General features: G+C 43.3%; 1 long non-coding RNA gene across 2 annotated transcripts in view; it reads right to left on the bottom strand.

The window, feature by feature from the left end:
- Nucleotides 1–607: 607 nt before the first annotated feature.
- Nucleotides 608–21,808, bottom strand: part of LOC121269687 — a 131,153-nt gene continuing 109,952 nt past the window's right edge. For both annotated transcript variants that reach the window (XR_005941392.1, XR_005941391.1), the window contains exon 6: nt 608–665. This is a non-coding gene — a long non-coding RNA (uncharacterized LOC121269687). The remainder of the gene's footprint in view (nt 666–21,808) is intronic.

The following is a 21,808-nucleotide window of genomic DNA, read 5'->3' on the forward strand; positions in this document are numbered from 1 at the left end:
AAGACAAGAGGCAGCCAGTTAGCTCAAAGAATTGGATGAGAGTGGTGACTATTCCATTGATCTCTTGGCCGGCCTTTCTCATTCTATCCTCCATAAACTTGAGCTCATCCAAAACTCTCCTGCCCTTATCTTAACTCACACAAAATCCTGTTCACCCATCACCCCCTGTGCTCATTGACCAACATTGGTTCCTGGTCAGGCAACACCTCTATTTTAAAATATGACATTCCAGTAGTTTCGTGGTCACTATTACTGATACCAACGTTTTATTCCAGGTTTACTTAATTAACTGAATTTAAATTCCCAGATGCATGGTGGGACGTAAAGTCATGTCTCCAGATTATTAATCCAATAAAATAACCATTACTGAACCCCCACCCAATACCTTGGGCAATATGGTAAGAAGATGGGTAATTGGGATTGAGGTGAAAGGATAGGTGGGTGATATTAGGGATGGTCTTGTTGGGGCTAAAAGGTCCTTTTCCTGTTCTTAAATATTCTTCTGTTGATACGATATGAAAATCACATCATTACACAGTTCAAATGCTGCTAAATTCATTGCCTTGTGCACAAGAAACTCACCCAATTCACAAGGCACCATGGTCACTATGAAGTCCTTTGGTTGGCTGGACTATTCCAGTGTTCGTCATTTAAAATAAGACTTTCTATTAAGGAAAAAAAAGAGCAAGCTTTATTAATGAAGGCTTATTATAGGGTGAGCTGCATTAATATGCGCACAATGCCAGGGTGAGATAGTAGGCAAAGACAGGGATTGGCATTATTCAATATGATCGTTACCCCAGAGCCATTTGAGTCACTTCCTACTGTCTTGTATCAGAGCAACCCTTGAATAAATCCTCCCACCACAGCGTATGGCTCAGGGATGGTGAAGTTAGAATCATGGAAACTTACAGCACAGAAGGAGGCCATGTGGCCTATCATGCCTGTACTAGCTCTTTGAAAGGCCAGTTGTGCTTGGGCCCACACCCGCACTAACCCATTGAATTCATAGTCTCATTAACTAAGTGACCTTGGAGAAAAAGGGACAAGGACATGAAAAAATAATAAAAAAAGAAACAATTGTAAAGGTTACACATGAGGCAAATTTGCTTGTGTTTCCAGCATGCAGTGTGTGATGTGTCTCAACTGAAGAGAATCAGCTCCAAAATCAAACAGGGCAGGGAGCTGGGATTGCACCCACAGCAACAACCCACAAACGAAGCTGGTAAAAACTGCACTGTGCAGAGAAGAATCATCAAACAGCCTGTGGACATAGAGGCACTAGAGAAGGTGCAAACAGATAATAGCAGAACGGAGAGGTTAGAACTATCAGGAAAGATTAAACAGGCTGGGGTTCTTTTCTATGGAAAAGAGAAGCTTGTATATAGAGCATAAGCACCACCATGGACAAGTTGGAGCGAATGGCTAGGGTTGGGGGGAAGAATGAACCTAGTCATATCTGGTGTTCCCTACTGTCTCCAGATGGACTGCAGCAGCAGTAGCAGTCTTCGAACAGACCACTTGTATTGCATCCAATTTGCAACAAACAGGTCATTTGGCCAACTGGTCCATGTTGGTGTTTATGCTCTACACAAGCCTCCTCCCACCTCCTCTTCAACTCATCCTATCAACATATTTCAGAATTGCAAGGGGGGTGGATTAGTGCTCCTGAGACAGAGAAGAGCAACAAGAATAAAAGTTATATAAAAATATAATCTTTGAAAAGAAAGAAAGGGAAATGTCACAGAAAGTGTAAATTGAGAGAAATTATTTCCTCTGATAAAGGGAGTCCAGAATAAGGAGGTGTAATTTTAAAATTAGAGCTAGGTCATTCAGGGGAATGAAGGAAATGGGAGCAGGAGTAGGCCATTCGGCTTCTCGAGTTATTTTGCCATTCAACTACATCATGGTTGATCGTCTACTTCAATGCCATTTTCACACACTATCCCCATAATCCCTTGATGTCTTTACTATCTAGAAATCTATTGATTTCTGTCTTGAACATGCTCGATGACGGAGTCTCCACAGCCCTCTGAGCTAGAGAATTCCAAAGATTCACCAATCTTTGAGTGAAGACATTCCTCCTCATCTCAGTCCTAAATAGCATACCCTTATTCTGAGGCTGTGTCCTCTGGTTCTAAACCCCATTGGCCCTGCCCCTCATTCAATCCTTCCTGCATCTGCCCTGTCGAGCCCTGTAAGAATTGGTATGCTTACAAACATATGAACATATGAAATAGGAGAAGTAGGCCATTCAGCCCCTCAAGCCTGCTCCGCCGTTCAATAAGACCAATGCTGATCTATTTGTGTTTCAAGTTCCATATTCCCATCTACCTTTGATCCCCTTGCCTAACACGAATCTCTGCCTTAAAAACAATCAATGACCCCGCTTCCACCACCTTCTGAGGCAGAGAGTTCCAAAATTGTAGGACCTTCTGAGAGAAAGCATTTCTGTTCATCGCTGTCCTAAAAGGGCAACACCTAAATTTAAAACATCCCTAGTCTGGAGTCATCCACAAGAGCAAACATCCTTTCCATGTCCACCTTGTCAAGACCATACAGGATCTTAGGTACTTCAATCCCTCAAGTTACTCCTCACTCTTCTAAACTCCAGTGGAAACAAGCCCAGTCTGTCTAACCTTTCCTCGAAAGACAACCCACTCATTCCCAGTATCAATCTAGTGAACCTCCTCTGAACCACCTCCAATGTATCTACATCCTTCCTTAAATAAGGAGACCAAAACTGCACATAGTATTTGAGATGCGGTCCCACCATTGCTTCAATGAAGCTAATCTTCTAAACTTTAGAGAATAAAGACCCAGTTTCCTCAATCTCTCCTTATAGGACATTTCCACCATTCTGTGGATTGGTTTGGTGAACCTTTGTTGCAAATCCTCGATGGCAAGTATATCCTTCCTTAAGTGAGGAGGCCAAAACTGTACACAATACTCCAGGTGTAGCCTCACCAAAGCTCTACGCAATTGCAGCAAGACTTCTTTGCTTCTGTACTCAAACTCCCTTGCAATAAAGGCCAGCAACATACAATTTGATTTCCTAAACTGCTTGCTGCACCTGCATGTTAGTTTTCACTGGCTTATGAACAAAGACATCCAGGGCCCTTTGGACATCAATGCTTCCCAATCTCGCACTATTTAAAATATACTCTGCATTTGTTTTTCCTACCAAAGAGGATAAATTCACATTTTTCCATGTTATATTCCATCTGCCATGCACTTGCCCACTCACTTAGCCCGTCTAAATCCCCTTGAAGCCTCTTTGCACCCTCCTCACAACCCACATTTTTGTGCCATCAGCAAACTTGACAATATTATATTTGGTCCCCACATCCAAATCATTGATATAGATTGTGAATAACAGGGGCCCAAGCACTGATCCTTCTGGTAGCCCCCTAGTAACAGCCTTCCAGCCTGAGAATGACCCTTTTTTATTCATTCATTGGATGTGAGCATCGCTGGCTAGGCCAGCATTTATTGCCCATCTCTAAATGCCCTTGAGGAGGTGGTGCTGAGCTGCCTTCTTGAACCACTGCAGTCCATGTGGTGTAGGCACACCCACAGTGCTGTTAGGGAGGGAATTCCAAGACTTTGACAGTGAAGGAATGGCAGTGATTGGCTTGGAGGGGAACTTCCAAGTGCTGCTGTTCTCATGTGTCTGCTGCTCTTGTCCTTCTAGATGGCAATGTTTGTAGGTTTGGAAGGTGCTGTTGAAGGAACCTTAGTAAATTCTTGCTGTACATCATGTAGATGGTACACACTGCTGCCACTGTGTGTCAATGGTGGAGAGAGTGAATGCTTGTGGATGTGGTGCCAATCAAGCAAACTGCTTTGTCCTGGATGGTACCAAACTTCTTGGTGTTGTTGGAGCTGCACTCATCCAGGCAAGTGGACAGTATTCCATCACACTCCTGACTTGTGCCTTGTAGATGGTAGAGAGGCTTTGAGGAAGTGAGTTACTTGATGCAGGTTTCTTAGCCCCTGACCTGCTCTTGTAGCCACAGTATTTATATGGCTAGTCCAGCTCAGTTTCTGGACAATGGTAACCTCCAGGATGTTGACAGTGAGGGATTCAGCGATGTTAATTCCATTGAATGTCAAGGGGCAATGGGTAGATTCTCTCTCTTGTTGGGAATGGTCATTGCCTGGCACTTGTGTGTCGATAATGTTACTTGCCCACTTGTTAGCCCCCCTTCCAACACTTTTCTGATGATTAAGAGTAGGCTGATGGGGTGGTTATTGGCCGGGTTGAATTTGACATACTTTTTGTGTACAGGGCATACCTGGGCTACAGTCATGGAAGGACTTCACATTGTAGCCTGTAAATCCTTATTCTTCATGGGAATATTTGAAAATATCACAGATCTTTAGATGTGACACTAGAGTGTGACTAACCATCCAAATAACGCAGTGTAGAGTGAAGGTGTATATTCCAGTGCAGGAGCAGCAGAAGGTGCTCAACTAAAGCAAGGTATGAAGGCGTAGCTGGAGAGTCTATTATCAAACCAGGCCATAATTTAAAGAAATAGGAGCAGGAATAGGCCATTCGACCCCTCAAGCCTACTCTGCCATTTTATAAGATCACAGCTGATCTTCTAACTCAACTCCATTTTTGTGCCTTCTCCCCATAATGGGTACAACAAGGTGAAAAACAAAGCAAACAATCTGTATGAAATAATTTCTTTAAAGTTATTCTCTTAAGCTGGTGGTTTCAGAGTTATATACTTTTTCATTTTATTTACAAACAGTTTATAATATTTTCAGTATAGAAACAAGCCATTCAGCCTAACTGGTCTATGCTGGTGTTATTATTCCACACAAACCTCCTCCCAATATAATCACTGCTTCTTCCCCTCCTCAAATCCCTTTATTCTCTTCTCCCTCATGTGCAGGTCAAACTTCCCCTTAAATGCGTTAATGTTGCTTGCTTCATCTACTCCGTGTGGCAGCAAGTTCCACATTCTGACCACTCTCGTGGAAATTCCTGCCTAATTTCTTCATTTGACTACTAGTGACCCACCCACAACATTCTCAAAATGGAAACATGCTTTTACATAGCGCCTTTAATGTAATAAACTATAATAAAATATAAAGGCACCTCCCAGGGCAACATTATCAAACAAAGTTTGACACCGAGCCGCCTAAGGAGAAATAAAGGCCAGGTGTGTGGCCAAACAGTTGATCAATGAGGTAGGTTTGAAGGAGCTATTTAAAGGAGAAGAGAGACGTAGAGAAGCAGAGAGGTTTAGGGAGGAAATTAGTCTGGTTCAGTCTCAGGCAGTTGCCATGGGGAGAGGGATGGAATCAGTGGCTAGAAAACAGACACAACATAGATCAACAAACTGCAAACGGCTGAGGCAAAAAGTGCAGGCTTCGAACCCTGCTCCAGATAGACTCAGCAAGTGAAGATGAACTCTAAACTATGGCTATAAATCCAGTGAGAGATGATGGACTTGGGTGACCTCCTCATTGTACAGGAGCCCATAAGACCCTTCTGCCATATAGGGTCAGTCACCCCAGGTGTAAAGATGGTGATGGACATGAAAGGAGCTTTCATTTCGTGACCTGTGTCAGACTGTCAATCTTTCTTGCCAATCTCTGAGGGGAGAGCGTGAAGATACAGAAAACAAAAAAAACTCACCAACAAAACCGTGTTTCAAAGTTGTACGTTAGTGCGCTAATTACATAGGAATATTTGTTAAAAAGCATCAATTTCACCCCCTTCATGAGTCAAATCATATTTGTACCAGTGATTTCTAGCATGACTGCTCTCCCAGGCATGAAGTCCTCGGGATTGTGATGTTTCAGGTGAAGCCTTGTCCAATTATGTACAGGTGGGGCTTTGGCCAATATTGACAAGTGAGTCAGCCGGAGAGTCTGCCATTTTAACTCCCAGTGGCTGTTTGCAGTACTGCCATGGAAAAAAGCCCCTTTCTCTGGGCCTCAGGACATAGGCAAAAAGAACAAGAGTGGGGATGGGGAAAAGATCAACATCACTACAATTTAAACATAAAACAGATCATAACAGCAAGCCAGGAGTTAGGGACTAAACTGTTTTCTGCCAGTTGACTACAGATCGGTGTTGCCCAATACACTCGCCACTCTCTACACGTGAACCATTTTAATCGGACGGATATTAGGAAACTGCAGCAGCCCATTCAACTGAGAACGCAGTTCCAGATTCTGTCTGACACAATTGACCATGTCAAAAGTAAATAGAAAATTCACCAGAAAAATAATCCTCAACTTTAAAAAAACTGTAGCCTCGCTCCATTAAGGTATGTGGTAAAGAAAATAGCATTGAAGGAAGTGAAAGCATTTTGAAATATTTTAGTTGCTGCACCATAACTGGATGCTGTGGGAGGTGGAGTAGCTCAGTGGTTAGCTCTCCCAGCCGTCTCTGAGCTCGAAGGCCCTTGGTTCAAGATCACCACCACCACCACCACTGCCCCCCCCACCTCCCAAGGACTTGGTGGTTACAGAAGAACCCAGCTACTGGTGCAGGCAAGCTAGCCTTTACTGGTGCTGGTCCCCAAGCCGGGTAAATGGGGAGGGGTGGTGGCAGGAAGGGCATCCGGCTGTAAAACCACTCGCTGATTCCAAAAATGATGGTTGGTATGAAGGCGAACAACCAGCATTGCGGAAACTCCATGTAATATGGGAAATGCCGAAAGAGGAACCAACCAACCATAACTGGACGCAGTGCAGTGCCTTAGCTGCTTTATTGAAAATATTCTTTGATAGAGCTGCTGCCACAGTTCAGGACACTAATATTTACTTTTACTCCTGTCCCTCAATTCCAGGTCGCCTCCGGGAGATTGCTACAGGATTCAATCGATCTTTGGATACGGTTTGTATCACTTGGGCAAATAGGGTGACCTGATCACCACAAGTTTGGCAAGCGTCGAATCCAATTGGACAGCTCTGATATAGATCACCAATTTTTAAAGTAAATTAAACCTGAGGGTTTAGTTTCAAATAGAGAAATTAAACAGGTAATGCGGAGTCAGATCATAAGAATGCCAGTGAGAGTGGAAGAGAAGACGCCAGGGAAAAGAGGTTAGTTTGGAAAGAGGAGCTGGATTTTCGATCCTTCAACTCAATGTGTCTCCTTGTTCTGCGATTTCTATGGGTGGAGGAGGAGATGAGTCAAAAGGAGGTTGCATTTTCCCCCCCCGACAGTGGTATCGCACTTCACTGAGATTTATGGCATTGTGAACAAAGCCAAAACAAATGTTTTGTAAACGGTACAAGCAAAGAATGAAATAAAATGAACAGCATAAAGTCTGAAGGAAAAACAGGAAATGCTGCAAAGCAACAGTAGGTCTTTAAGTAGAATCACATCAGGTTTATAGCACAGAAACAAACCATTCAGCCCAACTCATCGAGGTTGGTGCTAATACTCCACATAAATGCCTTCCCTCTCTAATATCCAAACTTGACACCCACTCCTTATCACTCATTTAATTATTGAGCCTGTACTAAATGCATGAGTACTCTCTGCCTTAACCATTCCATGTGGCAGCAAATTCCACATTCTACACCCTCTGTGTAAAGAAACTGCCCCTAAATTTTTTATTTGATCTGTTACTGGCTATCTTATATTTATATCCCTTTGTTCTGGACTCACCGAAAAGTGAAAATAGTTTCTCCACATCCATCCTATCAAACTCCTGCCTCATTTAAAAAATCTCTATCAAGTCTCCTCTTTGCTGGAATAGAGCAAAGTCTTCAGTCTTTCTTGATAATTGTATCCTCTCGATACTGATAACATCCTTGTAAATGATTCCTACACTTTCCCAATACCTTTATATCCTTGCTATATAATGTAGATCAGAACTGCACGTGCCACTCTAGGTATTGTCCAACTGAGGTTCTATATAAATTTACCTCCTGGTGTTGTAAACCATTTTTCTATAAATATGCTTTGTTTGCTGTCTTTATGTCTTAACAATTTGTGTTGCTACTTGTGGTGATTTATGTATCTGCATTCCCAGATTTTTTTTGTTCCTTTATCCAATTTTAGTTTCTTACCTTCTAAGGGATAAATGGCCTTCTTTATTCCTCTTACAAAAATGAGCCACCGCATATTCTGCAAGATTGAATTTCATTTATTATTGATCCACCGCCCTCTCTGTAAGCCTGTTCATGTCTTCCTATATCTTAGTGCAGTCTGCCAGATTATTAGCCATTCCCCCCAATTTGGTGCAATCCGCAAATTTCAACATCATTCCCCCAATCTCTAATGTCCACCAGTATCTTTAAAAATAACAAATGGGTTAAAATTTCACGTGTGATCTCTTCATCTAAACAGATGCTGGGGCAGACTCTCACACAGGCCTGTCGTCTCTCCTTACGACAACAAAAATAATTTGCATTTATAGAGCACTTTTCATAGTGAAACATCCTAAGATCAGGGGAGTGTTATTGGAAAAGATTTAACACTGAACCACAGAAGGAGATAAAAACAAAAACAAAAAACTGTGGATGCTGGAAATCCAAAACAAAAACAGAATTACCTGGAAAAACTCAGCAGGTCTGGCAGCATCAGCGGAGAAGAAAAGAGTTGACGTTTCGAGTCCTCATGACCTTGAGTTCTGTCGAAGGGTCATGAGGACTCGAAACGTCAAGTCTTTTCTTCTCCGCCGATGCTGCCAGACCTGCTGAGTTTTTCCAGGTAATTCTGTTTTTGCACAGAAGGAGATAGTCAGACAGATGATCAAAAGCTTGGTCAAAAAGGTTTAAGGAGCGTTCTATAGAAGGAAAGAAGGGTAGAGATGCGAAGAGGTTTAGGGAGGGAATTCCAGAGTTTGGGGCTCAGACAGCTGAAGGCACAGCCAATGGTGGAGCGACTAAATTGGGGATGTGCAAGGGGTCAGAATTGAAGAGCTCAGAGATCTGAGAGGGTTGCGGGACTAGAAGAGGTTACAGAGATAGGGACGGGCGAGGCCAAGGAGAAATTTGAAAACGAGGAAGCAAATTTTAAAATCAGGGCTTTGCAAACTGGGAGCCAAGTCAGTGGTCTGTGATCAAAGGGGTAATGGGTGATGTTGACATACATCTGTGGTATTCTTTTCCGTGAAGAGGCGGCCCTTTAGGTTTTTTTTTGGATCAAGGTATCTTCAACAAAAGTTGTGGTGAGAGGGAAGGTTACAGATACAGTGCACAGGGCTAAGTATTGTCCATGGATGTGCGTTACTCGGCTTTGCAAGATCATTGCTGAACCTCGACAGTGGCACCATTGTCTTCCCATCCCTCCCCCACCCCACAGTCGTATACATCATACAGAGGGACACACGTACAATTGTGAAAAATCACTTATAGCAGGAATGCCCTGTGTGAATGCATGAGATAATGATTTAATGTTTTTCTGGGAATTGGGCAGCTTGCTCTCCTGCTTGCAATAGTTTAGTAGATGAAAGATGATTTTGTACTCAAGTGTTGGGGGGTGTGTGGTGTCATGCCCTGAGGGGGTACAGGTTGAAAGCTGCATAGCCTCCTGTCTCTTAAAGTGGTTAAAACCATCTATTAGTTTGAACTTTTCCAATAATCTGTGCTTTTTTTATTCTTCTCAGCTATAGTAAAAAAGTTAATTAGAAACATAAATCCCAACCAATTACAGAGCAAAAATAAATAAAATTAGTGAGACCATCCAGGAGGAATCATGAGTCTGCTTTCTCCCCATCTCAACACCTCCCCCACCTGCCCCCTCCCCTTCCCTTCCCCAACACCTCCCTCCCTCCCTCTCCTTACCCCACCCCCGACACCCCACCCCACGCACCCACCATCTGTGGAGCTTTCAGATTAATCTATTAAACACTGTGCCAGATCCCTGGTGAGACCAGGAGCACAGCAAAACACTTTATATCACGCAATGGGAAAACAGCCAGGGCATAGCATAGAATGGGCTGAATGCAGAAGGATGATTTTGATTGTTTAGCCAGTAAATGCACTACTCACTGTGGATTAGGCAGTTTTTTTTATATAAATGAGGATTACAGAGAAAGAACTTGCATTTCTATAGCACCTTTCACCACCTTGGGCCACCCCAAAGTGCTTTATGCAGCCAGTGAAGTCGTTTTGAAGTGTAGTCACTGATGTAATGCAGGAAACCCATAGGCTAATTTGCACAAAGCAAAAGCTGCCACAAACAGCAATGTGATAATGATCAGATAATCTGTTTTCAGTGATGTTGGTTGACACTTAGCTGCAGAGAGAAACTAGGCACAAAATGGAGAGCGCTGAATGTAACCATGCATTTACAGATTGAGCACTTAAACATCAGTTCCCAATAAATGTTTGATCGCAGTAGACATTTCAGTCACCCTCTGCTGTAATCATCCCTACATTTTATCACGCAGTTACTCTCTGATCTCTCGTTGTCCAGCATTTTCAGTTGGCACACCCACCAATCTGTTTTAGTTGGCAGGTGAATATCTACTTTCAGTCACTGTTGACTGCCAGGCTTCCAGTCCCAGTGCATGTGGGTTGGTTTTAATTTTTGCTTTAAAGAAGGACTTTGCTTTTGATTATTTATTTTCGTATGCGAGCAGTCCAAAAAGCTTCCAGGGAACGTGAGGAAATCTGAGAACCCTGCGGTTTTTAAGACTCAGGGAGGAACATTTCTGAGTCCACTTTCACCTCCTGCACACACATGCCCCGCCCCCACCCCACCCCCATTCCTTCACACCCCCTTCCTAAGGGTTGTCTTTCCCTGAACAAGCCATGGGCGTCACTCCCAGCTCCAGGAACTTTGCCTGCCCCCATATTCTGAGTGAGGTATATGGTTTACGAGGTATATAGAGCTTAATATGCAGATGAGAGAAGGTGAGATGGGTCGGGGGGTTGGTGGGGGGTGGGGGGGGGGTGTTGGTGGGTGAGTTTGGAAGGAAAGAAGGAATTTGCTTCCTGCTTCTTCTGTTTAATTTCAATTTCCCTATGACTCCCCTGAGGGCACTGACATTGTTTTTATCTGGGGTGCCATGGATCCCATGGGTGCTGAGATAGAGGAGGGGTGGGGTGGGGGAGATATTAAACTAACCCGAACCACCAGAGAACTAACAGGATCAGGTGCACTGGTGCCCAATTTTATTCTCTGCTGAAGTTAATATAGGGGTGTAAAATTGGTGACCAATCACTAATCTTGCAGAGTGTTAGAAGTCTTGCAGGCCATGGAAAGCATCACAGGTCTTGTGCACACCCATACATTTCCTCCTTCGTTCTGGGAGGAGGGGAGGGGGGGGTGGGGGTGGGTTGTGGAGGTCAATGGAATGGTAATCATGAGTGGGATCCCAGCTGACTTTATCTACTCTGTAACTTCAAGGCAGCTGATGGCACTATGGGACTAACAATGATCAGAAAATCTGGGTTTCAGTGGACTGTGGAGAGAGTGGGGAAAATGAAAGGGCATCACAAGCCCCAGCTGCACCTACCGCCACGCCCCTGCTCAAACTCAATACCCATACACAATGACTTTCCAGCAGGAGCTGAGAAATGGCAAACAGGAAAGGGGACCCAGGCTACCTTGTTTTCCTCTTTAGAACAGGAACACGGAGGCTAGTTATCACCCCAACTCAGACAACTTGCATTTAAACAGTGCCTTTAACATAGTAAAGACCCTTCAGAGGAGAGTTAGCAAACAAAGTTTGACACCAAACCACATAAGGAGATACTAGGACTGGTGACCAAAAGCTTAGGCAGGTTCTGTGGTGTGTCTTAAAGGGAGAAAGTGAAGTAGAGGTGGGGAGGTTTAGGGAGTGAAATCCAAAGGTTAGCACAAAGCAGAGAAGAATTCTGGAATAATTCTGCTCTGTGTGACTCCAAATCATACCCCATGCTGTAACACACATGGGTCTTGCATAGCTACTTTTTAAGATTCAGATTACGAAATTAAAGTCAACATATAGAATGAACTCAAATTTTCCTGGAACCATAATGTGCATTCGTGTAACAGGAAGCAGCTAGTTTCACTGTCATATTAACTCTATCACAAAAACATATTTATTAACTACATGTTTCTGCTAACTAAATACTGACTTATTTTTTGAACAAACCTGCAGTATTGAAGTCTAATAATCGGCTATTCTGTTATTCTATAATATAAACACCCCAAGCCCCTTGATGAGATTTCAACCTGCAAGTCACTTCTGACTATCTGCTATATTACATATAAGCACCCAAATCTCTCGATTAGATTCCAGAATGTAATTCACTCCCAAGTATCAATCTTTTTAAATGTAAGCCTCCCGAATCCCTCAATTAGAATCCAGTCTGTAACTTACTCCCAGGCATCTATTATTCTATATATAAACCCCCGAACAATTTGATTAGATTCCAGCCTGTAACTCACTCCCAGTTACCTGTTACAAAAACCTCCCCACCACCACACCCTCCACCATCCAGCCGACCCCTTGATAAGAAACCAGCCTGTAACTCACTCCCAGGTATCTGTTATTCTATATACTAACCACACAAACCCCTCGATTAGACTCCACAATGTAATTTACTCACAAGTATTAGTTATTCTATACATAAACCCCTGAACCCTTCAATTAGATTCAAGCCTGTAACTCAGTCTTAGCTTTTCTGTTATTCTCTACATAAAACCCTCGGACCCTTTGATTAGGTTCCAGCTTTTAACTCACTTCTGGATATCTGTTATTCTACATACAAACCCCACGAACCCCCAATTACATTACAGATATGGGGAGAATTTTCTCCCTGTTGGGGGAGGGAGGGGGGGGTGCTAAGCGAAGCGGGCGCGTGCCGCTATTTTACCTGGGTGGGCAAATTAAGGCCCACCTAGTGTGACGCGCATCTGGAAGCGCTGCGCATTCCCGGAGCGGGCAGGGGGAGTAAGCTGAGTCAAGGCCTGAGTTCTTCTGTGCATGCGCACAAAAGAGCACAGAAATCTCCCTGAGGCACAGAGCTGCCTCAGGGAGATTAGTTTGATTTTGAAAAATTTTAATAAAGAGAAAAGAAAATTTTTAACACATGTACCTTCATGTGACAGTGTCACATGAGCTGGGACATGTCAATCAATTTCATCAAAAATTTTTATTAAACTTTAAAAACCTTCATGAAACCTCATCCCACCCGTGGATGAGGTTTTTATGATAAATGCAAAGGCCACCTGGGCTCTTGGCTTGCCCACCAACCTTAAGGCTGGATGGGCAGTTCAGTTAAGACTTTAACTAGTTTTTAAATGTCCTTAATGGCCTTTGACAGTTTGGCAGGCATGCAATCACCTCCGCTGTGCGCCGGTCAAACTGAAGGTCTGAATGACGCTCGGTGACGTTGGGACGCAGGCCCGATATCACTGCGTGTCATTTTACATGTCAGCGAGCAGGGCCCACCCCCACACGCCGACCCGAAGATTGTGGCCTATAACTCACTCCCGGGTAACTGTTATCCTGGCCCAGAGTTTTATCTGCAAGTTGGCTGTGCAGAGTTGAAAGAGTTCCCGACCTTTAAAAATAGCTGCCCGGATGTCAGATTTTCAGTCTGTTGTGAGTGTACTGGATTAGAAGTCGGGGTGGATGACTCTGGAAGATCAGAGGAGGCTCTGGTGTGCAGAGGTGGGATGAGTGGAAAGCCTGTCTCAGTAACTCGGCACAGTGTGCAAAACTTTTAAAAAAGGAATAAAACGTGAAAGATCCCTCCAGCCCTCACCCACCCCCACACACTCCCCATGACCTTTCCATGCCAACTCATCCCACCTCATGCCCTGTACCCACCACATAACCCCTCATACATTCCATGCCAGCCTGTGCCACTCCACCCAGTCCAATGGCCCTTTATAGTCCCTATGCCAACTTAGTGTCAACTCATGCCAACCCATGACACCTGCCCAGCACCCTTTGCCCTTACACCTATCATGCCAACTCACTAAGTATCTACTCTGGGTAGACCTCAGGATCCACACAGAGAAGAGATAAAATTAAGTTCTATAAAATATAATTCTAAGGGCAGAAATTTCCCCCTGTCGGGGGGGTGTGTGGGGGCGGGTACAAAACTGATCGGTGCCCCCAATCAGGGCCGTGCTGCCATTTTATGTGGGCAGGCCAATTAAGGCCTGCCCAGTGTGACGCACACCTGGAAGCGTTGAGCGCTCCCTGTGCTGGCGGGGGTGGATTCCCTGAGTCGGGGCCTGCACTCTTTCGTGTGCTCCCTGAGGCAGATTACTTTCACTTATGAAACATTGAAGAAGGGTAAAAAGAAATTTAAGGACATGTCCCCCGATGTGAAGCTGTCACATGAGCTGGGAGAGTCCATTAATTTTTTCAAAATGTTTTATTTAATTAATAAACCCTTCATGAAACCTCATCCCGCCCGTGGATGAGGTTTCATGAAAAATGTGAAGGCCGCCTGGGCTCTTTGCCTGCCCAACAACCTTAAGGTTAGATGGGCAGCATTCTTAATAACTTTAATTACTTTCCTAATGGCCTTAATAAGCCTTTGACAGTTTGGCGGGTGTACAGCCGAGTCAGCTGCGCGCTGGCCGAGGTGACAATCTAAATGACGCGCGGTGATGTCGGGACACATGCCCAAGGTCACTGTGCGTCATTTTACATGTCGGCAAGCAGGCCCCGCCGCTCAACTGCATCAACCCAAAAATTCTTCCCTAAGAGTCTATTGCAGATGACACTATAATTGAAAAAAATTTCATTCAAGTGCACAATCCCTTTTAACAACAAACATTGGAATTCATAGTCCCATTTCAAAAAGTCTATAGCCATTTGTAACAGTGAAATGGCAGGCACGTTACTGTGATAATGGATGGTTGTGAAATTAGTCATGCAGCAGTAACCCAGTAATCGAAGGCCTCAGCTTATGTCAACAGTCAGAGTGAAATAGCAAGCAATGATTTTTTTTTAAACACTCCAGGCATTTTTTCCAAAGATTTAAAGGGCAGAACATTCAAATGCCTTGTCAGCTTACAGCTCCCTTTGACAGGTCCTCTTGACACTTTTGACAGGTGCTTCTGACAGTTTTGGCAGTTGAGTTTTACAGATCTGTTGACAATTTTGACAGTTATGAGTTTATGCACTTTTTATGCCTACTTTTAACAATTCTAAAGGGCAACTGACCTCTCCCAAAGATGTTCCGGGACCAGATTCAAGGGGCACCTTACCTCTCCAAAGGGGTACCCTGGCTATCCAAATGAATCCACAAAGTTCAGACCTGCCCTTACCAGGTCTAACCTGCACACTTCAGGTTTCACAATCCAAGGCTACCAAAAATCCCACTTCAGTGGAGGCGGCTGATGATTTAAATGGCCAGCTGCCTCTGTAAAATGCACCTGTGCCAAAACGTGCCCCACCCTCATTTCCATCACATGAACATGGGGATTGCTGTGGTTAGGGCGGGACTTACAATATTCGGCCGCTTCTGCCATTTTCACCATGACAGAGAGGCTCTCCATCGTGGCTAAAATCTGGGCCTCTATATAAACCACCTGAACCATTTGATTAGATTCCAGCCTGTAACTCACTCCCAGATATCTGTTAAATAAATCCACCCCCACACACCCCAGAACCCTCAATTAGATTCCAGCCTATAACTCACTCCTGGGTATTGGTATTCTGTATACAAATCCCACGAGCCCCTCGATTGATTACAGACTATAACTTACTCCCGGGTATATGCTATTCTATATATAAACCCCCTGATCCAATCGATTAATTCCAGCCTGTAACTCATTTCCAGATATCCGTTATTCCAGATATAAACCCCTCCCGATTAGATTCCACCCTGTAACTCACGCCTAGGTATCCACTATTCTAGACATTAAGCACCTGAACCCCTCAATTATATTCCAACTTGTAATTCACTCGTGGATGTTTATTATTCTATATACAAACCACCTGAACTCCTCACTTAGGTTCTAGCCTGTAACTCACTCCTGGGTATCTGTTATTCTATATACAAACCCCACTAGCTCCTTGGTCAGATGCCAGCCTGTAACTCACTCCCGGGTAACGATTATTCTATATTATTAATGTCAGATAAATCTTTGTTCCATTTATTTTCCAATCTGAAATACTAAATGCCCTCATTAGCAAAACTCGCTGCCAACACACAAACCAAATGCTACCACCAACTTCCTCGTTTGAACGAACCGGAAATCTTTCAGAAAGTTCTTCTTGATCACACTGTATCTAATTGCTTCAAATATTACAGCTGCGGAATTGTGTCGAGCTCTTTCCCCGACAGACGCTTTCTTTTCTATTTTTGTCCGCTGTTAAGAATCTTCGCTCTGCGACGTTTCTCGGAGTCAGTCATTCATAGTTTACCTTGTGCTTTGATCTGAAAAGATCTTTCATCAGACTCCATGTCATCTGCTAGAGGCTTGACAAAAGCTTCCGTGAAGGGGGGATATATAAAAAAAAAGGGCCCTTTAACAGGGCAAAGTAATCCTTCGTCTGTTGCCATGGCAGCAGACATCTTTTGCTTCCATTCAGTGAGTGGCCAAGGCCCTGCTGCTGCACTATGAACCAGATCCCGTGCGTTGATTAAATTAGTTTCCTCAGAAGTAAAAGTGTTAATTAAAGTATTAGTCTGGGCTGATTGATTCCTCAGAGCGAGGACTTTGAGACCCCCGTGTAATCTTTGACATGGTCACAAAACCCCAGGTTATTTGTTCTTTGTTATCAATTCAAATTAGTGCTAATAAATGTGTGAAAGTGGTTAAGTCAAGGCATGGTGGAACACAAATCCCTTCCCAGGTTCTTTGATATTTTTCTGCTAATATATTTGCCTAATTCCTTATCTTTCACTTCCTGGAGATCAAAATTTGTTGGAAGGCGGTTCTAGATGATTCATAAACGCAAAACATCAACACAGTATCCTAGTTCTAATTATATGGCCCCCCAGGGCATCAACTCTGCACCACCATTACCATGTTTAGCACAATCTTATAATTTAAAATGACTTCACAACATCCTGTCAGTTTTAATCATTTTCCTTTCCTTCCCTCCTCTCCTGAAGGCATTGACTCTTGGCTGAGCTATGATTCACAGGCATCAGCCATCTCTGATACCTTGAACTTGTGTATGAATCTTAGCAGGCTGTTTGACTGCTGGGGCATCACAATTAAGTTTCATCCCCAATCGCTGCCTTGGTTGGCAGGAAATGACGCGGTGGCATTAATAGCACTTTTACTTCTTTATGAAATGTGATCTAAATACACCATTTGCAACTCAAGTTGCAAATCAGCAAGACAGTTTGCGCGCATATTGACTAAAAATCCAATTAAAAAAAGAAATTCATTAAAGGAGAGCTCACATTTATATAGCACCTTTCAGGACTTCAGCACATGCAAAAATGCTTCACAGGCAGTGAAGTACTTCTGAAACCCTGCTGTAACGTAAGAAACTTGGCAGCCAATTTTTGCACATCAAGGTCCCACAAACAGATAGGATATTTTAATGATATTAGTTGAGGGATAAATATTGGTCAGGACACTGGGGAGAACACCCCTGTATTTCTCTGAACAGTGCCATATTTACATCCACCTGAAAGGGCAGAGAGAGCTTTGGTTTAACATCTCTTCCGAAAGACAGGACCTCTGACAGTACTGCGCTCCTTCAGTACTGCACTAAAGTGTCAGCCTGGATTTTGTGCTCTGGTGTAGGACATGAACCCACAAACTGCTTGCCCAGGGGTGAGAACGCTACCCAATGAGCCACAGCTAAGACCAAGGCCGGGATTTTCCGGCCCTGTCATATTGGGAACCACTGCGGGAGATGTGGTGACACAGCCAAAAGTCCATTGAGTTTCGGCAGGACCGGACAATCCCTACGGCAGGTGGGGCTGGAAAATCCCGCCCCAAATACATACACATAACATTCAATCAGCAATATTTCAGAGAACCAAATAGAAGAGCTAAAGAAGTATTTTTACAGTTAAGTAACTCTTTGTGATTAAGTTTTTCAGAACATGATTTCCATGAGTAAAGCAACATGTTATTAGTTCCTTCTGCTGAAGAATTATCTCAGAGTGTTAGGTTCGATTGGTCTATGTTGTGAATATTTAATCATTAGGCATGCAGAACCTTCACTGAAATTCTTCTAGAGTGCCACTCCTGAGAGGGAAGTTGAGCATGGCAGGACATCTGCATTTAAATAAAACCAATCAAGTATTTGTTGTTCAAAATTTGAAAAAAAAACTATTGAGGCTTTTGGGGGGGGGGGGGGGGACACCAACTGAAAATTTCAAAACAGAGAACAAAGGCTCTGAAGAAGAGTCATACAGACTCGAAATGTTAACTCTGTTTCTCTCTCCACAGATGCTGCCAGACCTGCTGAGTTTTTCCAGCATTTTTGTTTCAGATTTCCAGCATCCGCAGTATTTTGCTTTTATATTGATATATTTTTGTTAGACGAGGGGCTATGGATCCAAAGCAGGTCGATGCAGTTAAGATACAGATCAGCCATGATCTAATTGAAAGGTGGAACAAGTTTGAGGGGGGTGAAGGACGATTTCCTTTCCTCTGGTGAGCGAAAGTGACTCAACAAGGAGACAGATAGGAACAAAAAGAAAAAAACATGCCCTCTTTATAGATACAGATAATGTATAGAGAACATCTTCTTTCACCCTCTCAATTACAGTCGCCCTCAAAACAGTCTCTGACTCATGCTGATCCACAAGTGCTGTCTTGTAACATAGAGCGACATTTTCTGGCCCCTCCTGCTGGTGGGGTCTTCCAGTCTCACCGAAGTCAACGGAGATTTAAATGGCTCACCGCATCCACCACAGGGGGACCTGCCGCAGGGGGACCGGAAAATCCCAGCTGTGGTCTTTATTTATCATCCTGGATGTTCAATGTCAGGAGGTTATTTAGCAATGGGAATCCAGACCAGTCTTTGTCCAAGTACAGGGGCCATGAGAAAGTGATTGAGTCCAACTGCGGCAATGTATCATTCCCCTCTACCTGTGCAAACTAAACCACTGCCAACTCAAAACTGAAACCGGGACCTTCTAGATCTCTGCAGATCAGTACAAAACCACCTGATGCAGTTATCAACTGAGCCATTTTGTGCAAAACTTTATTTCTAAATAATAAATTTTAATGTGAGCCTTATATCTCTGCACATTTGTTTGTTTGTTCTTAGGACGTAGGCATCACTGGCAAGGCCAGCATTTATTGCCCTTGAACTGAGTGGCAGTTAAGAGTCAATTACATTACTGTGGGCCTGGAATCACATATAGGCCAGACAGGGTAAGGACAGCAGATTTCCTTCCCTAAAGGACATTAATGAACCAGATGGGTTTTTACAACAATCGGTGATAGTTTCACGATTACGATTATGGAGGCTAGCTGTTAATTCCAGATTTTATTAATTGAATTCAAATCCCACCAGTTGCCATGGTGGGATTTGAACAATCCACATAAACCTGGGTCTCTGGATTATTACTGAAGAAGAGTCATACAGACTCGGAATGTTAACTCAGTCTTTCTCTCCACTGCTGAATTTTTCCAGCATTTCCTGTTCTTGTTTCAGATTTCCAGCATCTGCAGTATTTTGCTTTTATCTCTGGATTACTAGTCCACTGACAATGCCACTATGCCACTGTTTCCCCCTATTCAAAAATAGTGAAACTTGATCTCCTACACCGTCATTGTCAGGGTATAAAAAGAATGACTTGCATTTTTACAACGCCTTTCACCACCATCAGAGCCAATAAAGTACTCTTGAATTGTAGTCACTGTTAAAATGTAGCAACCACAACAGTACAGCAAGCTCCCACAAACAGCAATGTGACAATGGCCAGGTAATCTGCTTTTGTGATGTTATTGGCCAGGTTACCAAGTTAATCCCCTGCTCTTCTTCAAAATACTGCTTTAGGATTTGTTATCTGTGAAGGCTGGCGGAGCCTTGGCTTAATGTCTCATCTGAAAGACAGCACCTCCAACATTGTAGCACTCCCTCAGAGGACTCTATTTTAGTGTCAGCCTGGATTGTTGCACTCAAATCACAACCTTGTGACTCAGAAGTGTAAGTGTTGCCAATTGAGCCACAGCTGACACATTCAAATTATCTCTAATTTACATAAGGTGCACAAATAGTAAGAAAAACGACTTGAAGGGACCCAAAAATAAGACTGTATCAAGTCCCACAATGCATGTTAAGATCATTGTTCGGGTACAAATTTGAAAAATACCTGTAAAATCATTAAATATCAAGACGAAGACAGGGGTTTCACAGACAGGGGATTCATTCTATTGACACCAATTTTGAAACTGCTATCAGTAAGAGAACAAGGATTCCCTCTGCTGGCTTCATCAGAGAACGAGCCCGAATTATCAGAACCGCCATTTATCAACACGGCTGACAAGAGGCCTCAAGAATATTCCATGGAAACCATGGCAACTGCCTCTTGCCAAGACCTATTCTAATCAGGAATCTGATCTTCTGAAGAAAGAAAAATGAATGAAACCTCAGTGGGGTCAGTTAAAAGAAAAGCAGAATGATTTTCCTCACATTTAACTAAGTGACATCACTCTGCGATCTATAATGCTCATCTAAATGCTTACAAGGGCCTTGGGTGATGCCTTAAAACCACAAAATTAAAGTTGATAGTTAGTGAATCTGACAATTTCACTTTGCCAACTGGTGATTCCCAGAAGATCGAAGTTTAATATATTTTACCCAATTTTACTTTTAAAGGCAACATCTAAAATGATTCTTGACTGCCAGTCAATCAGTGCTTAGTGGGTGTAAGATACCCATCGCTTTATCAACCAGGCCCCTTATGCACTCATGAACCAGATGGCTAAAAGGGACAGATTTTTGTTAAGAGGACAAAGGTCAGTCACTTTCACCTTTGATCTCTCACACTCCAGAGTGGTGATCCTCTTGGTCTATGTATGGTAGGAGTGGGGTTACCAACTCTCCAGGATTGTCCTGGAGTCTCCAGGAATTAAGAGATTAATCTCCAGGACACTGTGGCAAGCAAAGCGCAGGACAAAATCGTTAGGGCATTAAAAAGAAACTGAGCATTGTTTAGATTTTCTTTGAGCACTTTCATTTTTGCTTGTAAGAGTATTGGGGGCTGGGAAAAATTGGCTGTTGGACAGACAGTCGAGAATCATCCAACCAGGTAACAGAGCCTGTTGAATTTACACTTGGTGTGGGAAGGTGGTAGTATGTTGTAAGAATGGGTGGCCAATGGCAGGAATGGGGGGGGATTGGGGATGAGGGATCATGTGATAAAATTTCCAGGACAGCATCCAACCAGAGTTGCCAATCCTAGTTAGGAAGAGGCATCTAAATACTGCTCATACCAAGACACAACAATGGTCTGTTTGAAAGCAATTCACTGACACAGAATCCAGCAACAATTTATCATCCGAGTGAAACAGCTGTTTGTACCAGGCTTTCTGTTAGAGGAATGGGAGGGGAAAATGTTCCAACTACCTGTATTGTTATGGACAGGATGGGATTTAACTTCAACAGCACTAATTTCTCTTCTCACCACCCGTCAGTAAACAGAAAGGTGTTTTGATTTGTTTCCCCTCTTTATAAGTGGTGACGTATTTCCTGAACCCCTCAGTTTTGGTGTGATCCAGCTTTCTATTAATAACCCCACGGCAAACTCAAGATAGGATGAACTAAATCAAAAGAGTTAGTTTATTTGCACAGACTCAAAACACGAAAGGAGAGTTGCAACGTCGCCTCCACATTCAGAGTAAAAACATGGAGAGAGAAAAGAAAGATTTACAGAGCAGAAACCACAGGAGAAAATAAATATTGTCTCACATGGGTTCCAGAATCAAGTCCAATGAGAT

This window comes from Carcharodon carcharias, chromosome 25, assembly GCF_017639515.1.
Source record: "Carcharodon carcharias isolate sCarCar2 chromosome 25, sCarCar2.pri, whole genome shotgun sequence".
NCBI classification, from domain to species: Eukaryota; Metazoa; Chordata; class Chondrichthyes; order Lamniformes; family Lamnidae; genus Carcharodon; species Carcharodon carcharias.